Below are 15,341 nucleotides of genomic sequence, written 5' to 3' on the forward strand. Positions count from 1 at the left end.
AAATGACTTTACCAAAGTGATACAGGTAATTGTAACAATGATACAGGTAATAGGTTTGATTCAAATGATAATCTATAGTCATAGTAATATTAGTATTAGTAGTGGTGGTGGTGGTGGTGATAGTAGTGGTTGTTGTTGTAGTCTTAGCCATAGTTGTAGTCATAATAGTATCACTAGAAACTTGTAATACTAGTAAGTAGTAGTACTACTAACACTTAAAGTGAGTAATAGTAAATAATGAGTAGTCTGGTACCTCCTCTGCACTACTCTCCCCAACTTGTACCCAAGATCAGGTTCTGGGGGAAATGATTTCCCCAGGTTCAATGTACTCTGTGGATCTAGCTCATGAACCCCACCTCTAATCATCTCATAGTTATAGTGGTAATAGTACCATTAGAATCAAAGTAGTACTAGTAAATATTGGTATATTAACATTAGGTTCAATGTATTCTGTATATTTAGTGCATGAGGCCCCCATCACTATATTCACCCTTAATAATCACCACATGACACAATGAATTCAAAATGAAGCTATTTGCTGAAATAGTATGGCATAAACCATAGTAAGACATTTCTACCATTAGACCTAGTAATAGTTATCTCACGAATGTATTTAATATCAGTGTGAAGAGTTGAAACACCAAATACGCTAGTAGAGAATAATACTCAGAGAAAACAAGTGGCCCAGGAAATGAATACTTTGGGCTCTTTAGGTCCACAGATTTACTGTCTTGTGATTTCCTTACCTTGCTCTCCTTTACTACAGTTTTAGATAGGCAGGTCACTCCAATGGGGGTCTAGTATCTTCTTATCTATTCACCTCAATTCTTTAGCTCTACTCCTTATAGGAGGTGCAAGATAAAGAGGACTTTGGTTTTGTTTGTTTGTTTGTTTTGTTTTGTTTTGCTTTTTTGGTGAGGCAATTGGGGTTAAGTGACTTGCCCAGGGTCACACAGCTAGTAAATGTTAAGTGTCTGAGTCCGGATTTGAACTCAGGTCCTCCTGACTTCAGGGCCAGTGCTGTATCCACTGTGCCACCTAGCTGCCCCAGGACTTTGTTTTTAATTCATGTATTTATAATAGTCAAAATGACAGTTTCTTCAAGTACATATGAAGAAAGATTCTATCTGATAAATAAAAGTATGTAAAGAAATATATGTGTCTATCTATCTATCATCTATCTATCTATCTATCTATCATCTATCTACTTATTTTTGTCTAATGGTAGCCATCTCTAGGGTGGGGCAAGGTGAGGCAAGGAAAGAAAGGAAAAACAAAGAAATGTACCTGATAATTTTATTATATATTTAAAAGGAATAGCAAGTTGTACATAGTAGATTTGTAGTTTCATGTGCAATTATCTTTTTAAAAATGTTTTTAAATGTTTTTATGTTTTTCTTTCTTTCTTTCTTTCTTTCTTTCTTTCTTTCTTTCTTTCTTTCTTTCTTTCTTTCTTTCTTTCTTTCTTTCTTTCTTCCTTCCTTCCTTCCTTCCTTCCTTCCTTCCTTCCTTCCTTTCTTTCTTTCTTTCTTTCTTTCTTTCTTTCTTTCTTTCTTTCTTTCTTTCTTTCTTTCTTTCTTTCTTTCTTTCGTTTTGGTGAGGAAGTTGGGGTTAAGTGACTTGCCCAGGGCCACACAGCTATTAAGTATCAAGTGTCTGTGGCTGAATTTGAACTCAAGTCCTCCTGAATCCAGAACTGGTGCTCTATCCACTGTGCCACCTAGCTGTCCCCTGAACTCAGCTCTTCTTGACTCCAAGTCTAACATTCTATCTACAGCTCCATCCACTTTAATCCATGTTTATCTGACTACAGAAAGACATGGAATAAAGTGTAATCTCTGACATATGACTACATGGCATGGAGCAGGGCATTAAACCTCCTAGTAACTGAGGAAACTCACAAAGAATATAAATTGCCAAGGAATTGCTGATCTACCTTTATACAAAGCAACACAAGAATGACCACATATATCTAAGTATAACTCATTACAGTATTCTGAGCTGCTTCTACCTTCTTCTTTTATTAAACTATAGTAGTTCTCTATTGCTTATAGGATAAAATAATTTCTGCTTGATAACTGATGAAAAAGAGAGAGACAGAGAAAGAGAGAGACAGAGAGACAGAGAGAGAGACAGAGAGAGAGAGACAGAGGGGAAAGGAGGGAAGAAAGGAAGAAGGAAGGAATGGAAGTAGGAAGAAAGAAGTGAGGAAAGAAAGGAAAGGAAAGGGAGGAGGGAAGAAAGGAGGTTGGAAGGAAGGAGGGAAGGAAGGAAGGAAGGAGGAAGAAAGAAAGAGAGGAGGCAAGGAAGGGGGGGAGAGAGAGAGAGAGAGAGGGAGGAAGGAAGGAAGGAAGGAAGGAAGGAAGGAAGGAAGGAAGGAAGGAAGGAAGGAAGAAAAGAAGGAAGGGACAAAGAAAAAAGAGAGGAGGAAGGGAGGGAAGGAGCAAGAAAGGAAGGAAATGAGAGAGGAAAGGAGGAAGGAAAGGATGAAGACAGGAAGCAGAAAAAAAGAGTGGAAAGAAATGGTGAATTATTAAACTTCCCTGAGGCTCAGTTTCTTCATGCATAAAATAGGAGAGTTAGATGAAATGATTATTAAGCTTCCTTCCAGCTCTAAATGCTAATGATGATCTTATGAACTGGCAAGATTGAGGTGAGAAGCAGGAGAAAGAATTATGTAGGGCACAACATGAGCAAAGACCTAGAGGGAGGAAAGTTTGAATTACCTAACCAAGCTGCTAAGGCTTTATCTTATAGGAAATGAAAAGACATGGGAGACCAAAAAACAGGAAAAGACATGATCAAATGAAATTGTGTTTTAATAAAATTCCCATTGCAGGAATGTATTTATGACACCTCCTATTCCCAATAGTTTTCAGAATAAAAGCCCCTTTTTGCTTCCAGCTTGTCTTCATTCATGGAAGTCTGTTTGTGCAGACTTTCTCATAGAGCCAGCTTGGGTACTGCAGTAAGCTGCCACTGAGCTGCAGAGTCAGGATTTTTAGGCAAACCAGAAAGAGGGGGAAACAAAAAAGGTTTTAAAAGCTGAACTTTGGGGAGCTCAACTGAACTCCAGATAAAACCACCAACCTTTTGAAGACTATTTACTGGACATGGGAATTTGACAGTAGGGCTTCCTTCTGACCAAACTACAAAGATACCATTTAAGTTTCTGAAAGATAAACTGGTGGGGAAGGACAGCTCATAATCTTTAAATGCTGTCCATGAGAGAAGTTATTAAAGGTACTCAGGGCAGCCAAAAGAGCAATAGTACAATGGCTCAGATGGTTTGGGGTTTTATTTTTTTTTTTAAGACAGATAAAGCATCCTGATAGATTTTCAACGAGAAACTTCCTTTATGTACCTTTCAAGAAACAGACCAAGAAAATGACAGTTGTCTAATTATGCCCTCTTTGGGACTTTTAGCCAAGTAGGAATTTATAAGCAATATTGCCATATTGGTTAAGACAAAACCACTGTTATATGTATATGTATGTACATATGTGTTTATATGTATATACCTATTAATATAATATTACAAATTATATTTTCATAAAATATATTACATAAACTATGCTATATATAACACAATGTACATATATGAAACATGCACATACTTATACATAGGTTGAAAGATATGCATATATTGTGATGAAATAAAAAGCAAAAGATTTGCTAAGCACTCTTTTGTGCTCTTATTTCATCACATTAAAACATATGCACATGCGCATATACATACATGCATACATACACACACATAGCCATGACTATACCTATACATAGGTGTGGGCATAGGCATATATATATATACATATGCTACATTTACATATGTCTGTGTATATATATATATATATACACACACACACACACACACACACACATACACACACACACACATAAACACATTTATACATTTATGTGGAGTGGTTTGACATTTCCTTCTCCATCTTATTTTATACATGTGGAAACTGAAGCAAACAGGGTTAAGTGAATTGCCAAAGGTCTTATAGTTCGTAGGTATTGAGGCCAGTTCTGAATTTAGGTGCTCCTAACTCCACTATGCCACCAAACTTCCCTCAAAGCAAGTTATATAGCAGATTAATAGGAAATAATTAAGAGAGGAAAGCTATTAGGATTAAGAGGGATTGGTAGGGATGAATGCATAAATGTTTAAAAATTGGTTCACAAAAACAAGTGTGCATATAATACAGTTCTAAGTTTAATTTGCTTTATTAATATTTTCCCATCACTGTCTTAAGTCCAAACGATCATCATAAATGAATAAACAAATAATTAATTAATTAAATCTGGCCCTGATTTTCAGTGTATGTATATTTCTGGGGTGTAAATACACTGTAAATTCAACAATTGACTCTCAAGAGACACTACAAACCAACTCCAACACATTGCTATGTGTGGTATATCCATATACTTGTATGTATTATATGGACATACATCAGTGTCCATGTTATGTAGGGAATAGAGAGCTGGCCTCAAAACCCAGAAGACCTGAGTTCAAGTTCTGCCTCTGACACAACATGGCTATCAGAAGCTTTGCAAGTTTCCTCACTAAGCAATACATTGCTGAGAAGGTGATGACTTACATTGGTAGGGGTAGTTTCCCCATCCAGAAATTTCCTATAAGAATTTTTTAAAAGGACAATTCTATATAAACATACATACATAAAGATAAGTAGCCTCAGGTTCTAGGTGCCTGGATTTACTATGTTTGCCTGAAAACACACATACACACACACACACACACAAATACAAACAGAAACTCAAACTACAGTTCGAAAGGAATTAGGTCCAGAATTAAATAGAAGAAAGAACAAGGTGGATTGCCTCTGGGAACCTATAAAATTATTTTCACAATCACCAATTTCTCCAGCATATAAAACCCCATTTAAAAAATTAACAAGAGGCAGCTAGGTGGCACAGTGGTAAAGCACCAGTCCTGGATTCAGGAGGACCTGAGTTCAAATCTGACCACAGACACTTGACTGTGTGACCCTGGGCAAGCCGCTTAACCGTCATTGCACTGAAAAATAAATAAACAAACAAACAAACAAATAAACGAAGAAATAAATAAATAATAACAAGACTTTATCAGCTATTGTAGGACTACAGTTTGGAAAACACTGTAATCTCCAAAGAATTAAAACTGTATATTCCCAACAGGACAATGGAAAGGTTCATGGTGTGTCTGAGGCAGCTGCAGCATATGACAAATCATGAACAATGGAGAAAAATTAAAGGATGAAAGAAATGAATGAAAAGTAAAGGAGATGAGCTCTTCATGCTGTGGCCTGTGTGCTCCACTGGCACTTTCACAATTCCAGCTAGAATTAAGGAAAGTTGCTATTACATTGGGATCTCCAGTGGTAACTTTCAAAGAATGGGCAGATGGGCAGATGTAAATAAACTTTAATCAGCAACACTGGAGGAGTTGTCTACTTCAGTGAATATTTAAGTGTGCGTGTGTATATGTGTATACACACACTATATATATATATATATATACACACACACATACACATATACATATACACATACACATACATACATACATACATACATACATACATACATACATACATACATACATGTTGTGTCAAGATAATGGAATGTGGCAGATAAGGGGATTGAGCAGATACTCAAAGGCCCACCTGGAGATTAATCTAAACTGAGTGAATTAAGTGAGAGTGATTGACTGCTGATTAGCCTACTTCAAGTTAACTAGATTGTAAGCACATCTGGCTAGCCCTTAAGAGGGTATTGTTCTCATAAGCTAAAAACTTTGAACTTAACTCAAGACCACCTTCGGGTCCAGTGAACCAATGGATTTGAATGATGCTAGCCAATAAGCTTGAAGAACCTCACATTTCTTGGAGGAGAACATGAAGGAGGAATCAGATGCTGGCTGAGGGTTGATTTCCTCTTTTGGTTCAAGACCAGTTTAGTGGCAGGACTTCAAGTGGGAGGTTTAGGAAGGCTAACGTTTCCATGTTATAAGAAATCTGTTCTTAATCTTTCTCTCTCTTTACTATCTTATATCTTTTTTTTTTTTTTTTTTGCCGGGCAATGGGGGTTAAGTGACTTGCCCAGGGTCACACAGCTAGTAAGTGTCAAGTGTCTGAGGCCGGATTTGAACTCAGGTACTCCCGAATCCAGGGCCGGTGCTTTATCCACTGCGCCACCTAGAAAGCCGAAATTCATTTACCAATGATTTTAGCCAGTTTCCCCCCAAAACTGGAGAGACAGATTAGAACCCACATTTAGAATTTAAAAATACACAATGTGTGTGTGTGTGTGTGTGTGTGTATAATATCAAAACAGGGATATTTTCATTAATGCAGTTGTTACAAAGGTGTGGGCCAAAGGCCACTGATAAATGTAGATTATCCTATCCAAAGTTAAAGAAGTAATATTTTCACAATAAACTGCCCTGTTGAGAAATAGTATGATACCAATATAGCATCAGAAAGATATGGTCATACTGTTTCTACTTTTTATTTTTTTATTTTATGAGGTTTTTCCCTTTTGTTCTGATTCTTCTTTCACAACATGACTGACTAATGCAGAAATATGTTTAATGTGATTGTACATATATAACCTATATCAGATTGCTTTCTGTCTTGGGGAAGGGGGAGGGAAGGGAGGGAGGGAGAAAAATTTGGAACTAAAAATCTTATGAAAAAATGTTGAAAAGTATCTTTACATGTGACTGGAAAATAATAAAAAAATACTTTTGTGATAAAAACAGAAGGATATGTACATATAGAATTTTTTTTGTACATATAGAAATTGACCCAGACAAGGTCAAGTGGAATAATGAGTAGGACCAGAGATCATGGCATGAGACTTCAAGTTGGGCTCATTGTCAGCCATATGGATAAAACACGAGTCTGAGGACCAATGGTTATCTCATGATCTGTTGGTCAAACGGATAAGAATTTAATTTCATCCTCATTACTGGTTTGAGTCATTGAGAACTTTCCACTATTTGAGTCAGACTTGGTTGTTATTAAAGGGACACTACAATCTGCAACAGCTGGGATGAGGAGGGATTGCAAAAACTGAGTAGCAGCAGCCCTACCCTAGTCTCAATAAGTCAAATGTGAAAGAATCGGCATAGGAGCAATGCAATGAAAAGGGGAAATTGAAAGGGGGTGATGGGGTACTGAGCCTTGGCAGTGAAGGGAGAGCTCAAATTAGGACATCAGGCTCTTCAAACATCTTGAAGCAGAGAAAGGACTTCTATAGAAATTATTGGTTTATATTCACCTCTTCAAGGACTTAGGGAAGTTTTGATCTCTTCACAATTTTCCCTCCCTGTGAATATCAGGTAGTAGATATTGTAATATTCTTTGCTTGTTTTTTTTAAACTTGAATATTTCTTGTATCTTGATTTTGAGTTTATCATAAAGAATCCAGAGGTTGAGTAGAGATACTTAAAATTTTAAATTCGAACAAGGAAACAAACCTTTATCTAAATAGTAGGAATTTTCTTAACTTGAGGCCTTGAGCTATTGTGATTGTACTCATAACATTTTTGTCAGATATCGACTTCACAAAATAGCAGAGGAATGGATCTAGATGGATCTAAAGGATAATATATTATTCCTAAGTTAAAAGTGAATCATTTTAACAGTGTAAGAGGGCAAGAAGGAAATGGGCAGTATCTAGCTAAAAGAGACTTTGGTGGGATTCAGCTTTGGCCCTTCCAGAAGAAGTGAGGGAACAGAAAGAATAGAGTACTTTCCACAGTGCTTTCCACTGATGTGCCATATATATACATACACATATAATGCCTATTTATAGATATATGAGATCTCATATGTATTTGTTTATACATGGGTACATGCATAAGTATATTTATATTGGATTCTTGGAGTTAGGAAATCCTCAGGTTTCTCTATTAAATTTCAAATTATGAAAATATGTCTACTCAACATTATTTATAGGTTATTCTTCCAAGAAACTTCTAAGGTTTTTCAAGATTCAGAGGCTGCCAGTTGCTAGCTTTTAAATTCCCAAACCCATTTGCCCTCCCCTTTTCCCACTTTTCATTCCTATTCAGATATTTATGTGTTTTATATAAACCTTTAAATGTGTACAAATACACATAAGTATATATACATTTACATAGGTATACACATACACACATATAGATACATACCAACACACACACACACATATATATATATAAAACACATATATGTATATGTGCATATAGATGGATAAAGATAGCTAAAGATAAAGACATATGGATATAGAATAGATATATATTAGATATAGATATAACAAACTTCATGGATGCATCTAAGTATATCTATATACTTCATACACATATGTGAATCTTTTTTGAAGAGCAGAAATGAGTGAAGCCTCTTAAATAGTCTTGCCCTTTGTCACCCAATAGTACAAGTAAAAAAGATATATTTAAGGCTGAGGGCTCTAATTACCTTTACTGGCTCTGGGTTCCAAAAAGCTTAGTTATGGCAAAAAAATCATCTTCTGAAGGAAAAGTAAAAACCTACTCCAAACAAGGCTCAGAGAAATAGACAGACTACTTTGTGGGAGAAAGATCTTGAAGGTTTCCTGACCCCTCCTGATCCTTCATTCCCATCTATAACTGACTATTTTAGGGATTTTGTCTTTCATAGTAGAAACTTTTCTGGGATTTAAGCTGAGGGCAATAGCAGAATCCCTTCATTCTCTCCTGAGTTGAAGATAGTGCTCCAGCTGAAGAGAACTTTGGCTGAAGCCAGAAATAGGAGAATCACAAATTCTCTATATCTTCCTTTCCAGTGGAAAGATACCTGACTGTGACTAGCAATAATTGAGACCAGTGGAGGGTAAAAGGAAATGTCCAAGTGAGACCAGCAGGGAATACACCCCCAGCAGAAATTATCTGTGACCCAGTCCAGATGGGCACAGTCCCAATGAGGGATATCAGTATACCCATAGCTTTGGAGATATGGGCTGCTCCTCCATTTGTTTGCCTTGGCAATATAGTTTCCCTATGTGCATATTACTTTGTGTGTGTGTGTGTGTGTATGTTTGTGTGTGTGAGCAAGCATGCCTCTCTCTACCAGTATACCCTTTTATGTGTGCCTCACTATATGTGTCCTCTATTCTAATTGAATTTGTAGTATGCACACACATATATGTACACATATACATACACACATGTGCACACACATATCTGTTAGAAAGTGCATCCTGGAGTTATTTGAGAAAACTCATATCACTATTTTTATTACTATGTTATTTCATTAATTACTTTTGCTTTGAACTAAATGTGTCTTCTAGTTTACTAAAAACAAAAACAAAAGCAAAAACATAGGTAGAGTCTCATGAGACATGATTTGGGTAGATGCTGACCCATACAGAAAATTGCCAGGGTGTATGCTAAGCACTGTGGATGCAAAAAAATGAATTGTCTTAGGGACTCACAATGTGACTTCTGAGGTTCTCTCATATATCATATAAGGATGGATTTATGAGAAATAGGTGAACTCAGGGGAGATACAGAAGATAAGAAAGTAGGGAAAAGTGTCATGCCAATGACATGCAACATGTATGCAATATTTAGCTAGGGATATTTAAGGATAAGTTATAATTATTACCAGTGGATATATTCCCTCCAGGATCAAATAAAAAGCTTCTCTTTGGCATTCAAAGGCCATTATATTCTTGCTCCTTCCTAACTTTCCAAACTTCTTATACCTTATACCTCACCCCACCCCTATATACTATTCATTTAAATGGCATTGGCCTCCTTGTGTTCCTTAAACTAGACTTTCCATCTGGATTGCTTTTCTTCCTTGTCTCTGCCTCTTGACTTCTACAAGAAGCCTTTCTTAATCTCTTTTTATTCTAGTGACTTTCCTTGATTACTTCCAATATGTCCTGTATATATCTTGTTCATTCATAGTTGCTTGTGTATTGTCTCCCCCATCAGCTCGTGAAATTCTTGAGGGCAGAGATTATCTTATTTTTTAATTTTTCTATCCCCATTGCTTAGTATAGGCCCTGGCAAAACAACAGGGACTGAAAAAATTATTAACTGATTGATTGACAGACTCATACATATGACCAGTTGAAATCCCTTTGCCATTGGGCAGATTTGGTTTAGCAGTGAGAGAGAAATAGATTCAGGAAATCCTTGGGAACACAGAGACCAGCACTTTAGATGTATAGGTCACCTGATGTCTTCCTTTTTTAGAGCTGCTTCTTGTGTTCTCTTGGTGTATTAACCATCCCCATGGGGCAGACAAGTAGTGTATATGAGGAGACATATCATTAAGGTATCATTAAGGTATGTCCATATTTTTTCCTTCACTCACTCCTCTTCAGAGTGTCTCATGAAATACTCCCGGATTTTCTTGTGGTTTGACTCTGGTTAGTGGTCAGTTTAGGAGAAGGGGAATTCTAGGATAAAGTGTTTATCAGTGAACCTGAATTTAGACCCCTTCATGGGACACATCTGAAAGCCCCAGACATGGAGCTTTGTCTTTTGGTCTTGAGACTGGTCTCTTGAAATAACAACATTAATAATAATAATCATCACAGTAGTAATAATGACAGCTAATATTTCATAGACTTTACAATTTCCATTTTCTTTTTATCTTTTATTTATTCATTCATTCATTTATTAATCCATTTATTCATTCATTAATTCATTTATCATTTATTTATTTAGGCACAATAAGGGTCAAATTACTTGTTCAGAGTCACACAGCTATTAAGTGTCAAATGTTTGAGGCCAGATTTGAACTCAGGTCCTCCTGAATCCAGGGCTGGTTCTTCATCCATTGTACCACCTAGCTGCCCCCCGATTTTACAATTTCAAAGGGAATTTATTCTCAGTACTGTCAATCTCAGGTACCATCCTCTAAATGAAACTCTTCATCATTCCTACTGCTAAAGTGATCTCTTCTTCCTCCACTTGTCTTTGGGTACTATGTCTAATTCTCCCATGTGCCCTTATAATTTTCAATTTTGTATCCTAGGAATTTGTGTATATGTCATATATACTTAGAATGTAAACTCTTTGAAGGTAAGGTATAGGTTTTTCATCTTTGTATCCCTAGATTGTTTCATTGGATGTCGTGGCCAAATAATTTCTTGCCAAGAATTTCTTGGTGAATGTGTTGTTAGTAAGCCATATAGGATATGGGGACATGGATGGATTGTGGAGGAAAGCATAACCATTAATGATGTCACTAATCCATTTTAGGGTCTTGTATATAATAAGGCATTAATGAATGTTTGTTGAATTCAATTAATTAATCTTTTTTTTTTTTTTTTTTTTTTTTTTTTTTTTTTTTTTAGTGAGGCAATGGGGGTTAAGTGACTTGCCCAGGGTCACACAGCTAGTAAGTGTTAAGTGTCTGAGGCCGGATTTGAACTCAGGTCCTCCTGACTCCAGGGCCGGTGCTCTATCCACTGCACCACCTAGCTGCCCCTCAATTAATTAATCTTATTTGATTATCACTATAACCTTGCAAGGAAGGTACTGTTATTGTCCACATTTTATAGATAAGGAAACTAAGCCATATTGAGCATAGTGACTTGTTTAGGGTCATACAGCTTGTAAGTCTCTCAGGACATATTTGAACTCAGGTCATCCTGACTATAAGCCCAGCATTCTCTCTACTGTATCACAACTGTCTTTAAATTTGATTGATTGATCCATTGAGGAGGGTGAGAGATGAAAGATGGACATCCAGAGTGCTCTCTTTGTAACTAACATCCCGAGAAAGTAAGAGAGGGCTCCAGCACTTGAGGTGAAAATCATTGTGGTAAACTTATGGGAGACCATAAACAAATGTCTCAGAAGATAGATAGGCATGACCAGGTTGCTGTCCTCATCATTAGTGAGATAACAGATCCACTATGAGTGATAAGTAATATGTGTTACAGGGAAATCTCCACACCTCCAGTGGATAGTTGGTTGGTCATTGTCCTTCATGCTCAAAGAGGGCCAAAATGACATCACTATGTTGAGGTCAAGGCACACTGTGTCTGTCTATGGCTAATCAGACCAATATGAGCTCATAAGGCTTTACCCCAAGTCAGGCACAAATTAATCATGAATATGTCAAATGGAGATGGCTCTCAATGTATACATCCCACATTTCTTTTTAGTTGCTGCAATTCTGCTTTGCTCATAGAGCACAACATGTGGGCATGCCATGCTGGGGGGATTCATTGGTTGGACAGTAATACACAAGGGTAAAAGCTTTTTCTCCTTGATAAGGGCATATGAATACCCTTCCCAGGCTTTGTGTTGAAACTTTAAGAGTACCTCCCATCCTAGGATCAAAAACCTACCATCCTAGGATCAAAATGGAACATGTGACAGGAACCTAGTGAATAACATATTTATTCATTCAGGTTTTCAATCGATGAACATTTTTAAGTACATACTCTGCCAAGCACTGAGTTAGGTGCTGAGGATATAAAGATAGGAATTAAATAGTCCTTCTTTTCAAGAAGATTGCATTATATTAGGATGAAAAGACCACATACACAAAAGTAAATATAAATTATCTGAGATGTAAATACAAAATAATTGGTGGGCACTCACAATTGGGACGATGGGATGAGGAGAGAGAATTCATGTAACAGGTGCCACTTGTAAGAGCTGACCCTTGGAGGAGGGCATTTGTTGTTCTGTCATTTTTCAGTAATGTCCAACTCTTCATAGCCACATATAGAGTTTCTTGACAAAGTACTGGAATCATTTTACATTTTCTTCTCTAGTTCATTTTACAGATAAGGAAATTGAAGTAAACAGGGTTACATGATTTACCCAGGGTCACATAGCTAGTAAGTGTATGAGACAAGATTTGAACTCAGATCCTCCTTAATCCAGGGCTGGCACTCTTTTTCCTGTGCCATCTTCAAATAGCTTTGAAGAAAGCTAGGGATTCTCAAAAGAGGAGTGAAGAGGGAGAAGATTCCAGGTATGAGGGACAATCTGTGGATTGAGTTGTAATGAGACACCATGGTACAAGCAGACTACTTTTAATGTGCTTTTAATAAGTGTTTATTGACAATGAAAAATATGAAAATAAAAAATCCATGTGATCAAGTCAGGTCAAAAGACAATATGCTATATTATTGTTGTTATAGTAACTCTCCCTTACTCTTGCAGCTGAGAACCATGCCTTATATTATACTGAAAAAAGGAGCCCATTTCCATGAGCTCCTTCTTCCTCATGTCCTATCACTCAGATGTCTTCTACTACTTTCTTCTCCTTCACCCCATTTCCCATGATGAAGTGCCCTTACTCCTTACCAAAACTAACCTATCTACTTGTTCAAGTGATCCTATTCCATCCCATTTCTTTCAGTAGATTGCCCCCTCTTTCATCCCTACTCTGTCACTTATTTTCAATCTTACTCTGTCTACTGGCTCATTCTTTATTTATTTATTTATTTTTTTACATATAAGGTATTTTATTTTTTCCATTACATGTAAAGATAGTTCTCAACTTTTGTTTATACAAGCTTTACAATTTCAGATTTTCTCCCTCCCTCCCCTTCCTCCCCCCTCCCCCAGACAGCAGGTAATCTGATATAGGTTATATCTATATATCTATACACACATATATACATACATAATAACATTAATCCTATTTCTGCATTAATCCTGTTATAAGAGAAAAAATCAGAGCAATGATGCAAAACCTCAAAATAGAAAAAAATAACAGCACCCAAAACAAAAGAAATAGTATGGTTCAATCAGCATCTATACTCCACGGTTCTTTTTTTTTTCCTTGGATTTGGAGATCCTCTTCTATCATGAGTTCCCTGGAACTCTTCTGTACCATTGCATTGGTGAGAAGAATATAGTCCATCACAGTAGGTCAACACTCAATGTTGATGATACTGTGTACAATGTTCTTCTGGTTCTGCTTATCTCACTCATCATCAGCCCACGCAAGACCCTCCAGGTTTCTCTGAACTCCTCCTGCTCATCATTTCTTACAACACAATAGTATTCCATTGTATTCACATACCACAACTTGTCCAGCCATTCCCCAATTGATGGGCACCCCCTCAACTTCCAATTCCTTGCTACCATGTAAAGAGCACCTATAAATATTTTTGTACATGTGGGTCCCTTTCCCCTTTCCATGATTTCTTTGGGAAAAAGACCTAAAAGTGGTATTGCTGGGTCAAAGGGTATGCACAGCTTTATCGCCCTTTGGGCATAATTCCAAATTGCTCTCCAGAATGGTTGGATCAGTTCACAGCTCCACCAACAATGAATTAGTGTTCCAATTTTCCCACAGCTTCTCCAACATTTATTATTTTCCTTTTTTGTGATTTTAGCCAATCTGATAGGTGTCAGGTGGTACCTCAGAGTTGTTTTAATTTGCATCTCTCTAATCATTAGAGATTTAGAGCATTTTTTCATATGGGAATAGATAGCTTTGGTTTCTTCATCAGAAAACTGCCTGTTCATATCCTTTGACCATTTCTCAATTGGGGAATGACTTGGATTCTTATAAATTTGATTTAGTTCCCTATATATTTTAGAGATGAGGCCTTTATCAGAAGTACTGGCCTCAAAAATTGTTTTCCAGCTTTATGCCTCCCTTCTAATTTTGCTTCTGTTTGTACAAAAATTTTTTAATTTAATATAATCAAAATCATCCATTTTGCATTTTATAATATACTCTATCTCTTGTTTGGTCAAAAACTGTTTTCCTTTCCAAAGATCTGATAGGTACACTATTCCTTTCTCTCCTAATTTACCTATGGTATCACCTCTTATGTCTAAATCATGTATCCATTTTGACCTTATTTTAGTATAAGGTGTAAGATGCTGGTCTATACCTAATTTCTGCCATACTATCTTCCAGTATTCCCAGCAGTTTTTGTCAAATACTAAGTTCCTATCCCAGAAGCTGGAGTCTTTGGGTTTAACAAACACTACATTACTAGTGTCATTTACTACTGCATTTCCTGAGCCTAGCCTATTCCATTGATCTACCACTCTATTTTTTAGCCAGTACCAGATAGTTTTGATGACTGGCGCTTTATAGTAAAGCTCCAGGTTTGGTACCACTAACCCACCTTCCTGTGAATTTTTTTTCATTATTTCCCTGGATATTCTTGATTTTTTGTTTTTCCAGATGAATTTTGTTATTATTTTTTCTAGCTGTATAAAATAATTTTTAGGTAGTCTGATTGGTATGGCACTGAATAAGTAAATTAATTTAGGCAGTATTGTCATTTTTACTATATTAGCTCTGCCTATCCATGAGCAATTGATATCTTTCCAATTATTTAGATCTGATTTGATTTGTGTGAAG

This window comes from Dromiciops gliroides, chromosome 1 (assembly GCF_019393635.1).
Source record: "Dromiciops gliroides isolate mDroGli1 chromosome 1, mDroGli1.pri, whole genome shotgun sequence".
In the NCBI taxonomy this organism is placed as follows: Eukaryota; Metazoa; Chordata; class Mammalia; order Microbiotheria; family Microbiotheriidae; genus Dromiciops; species Dromiciops gliroides.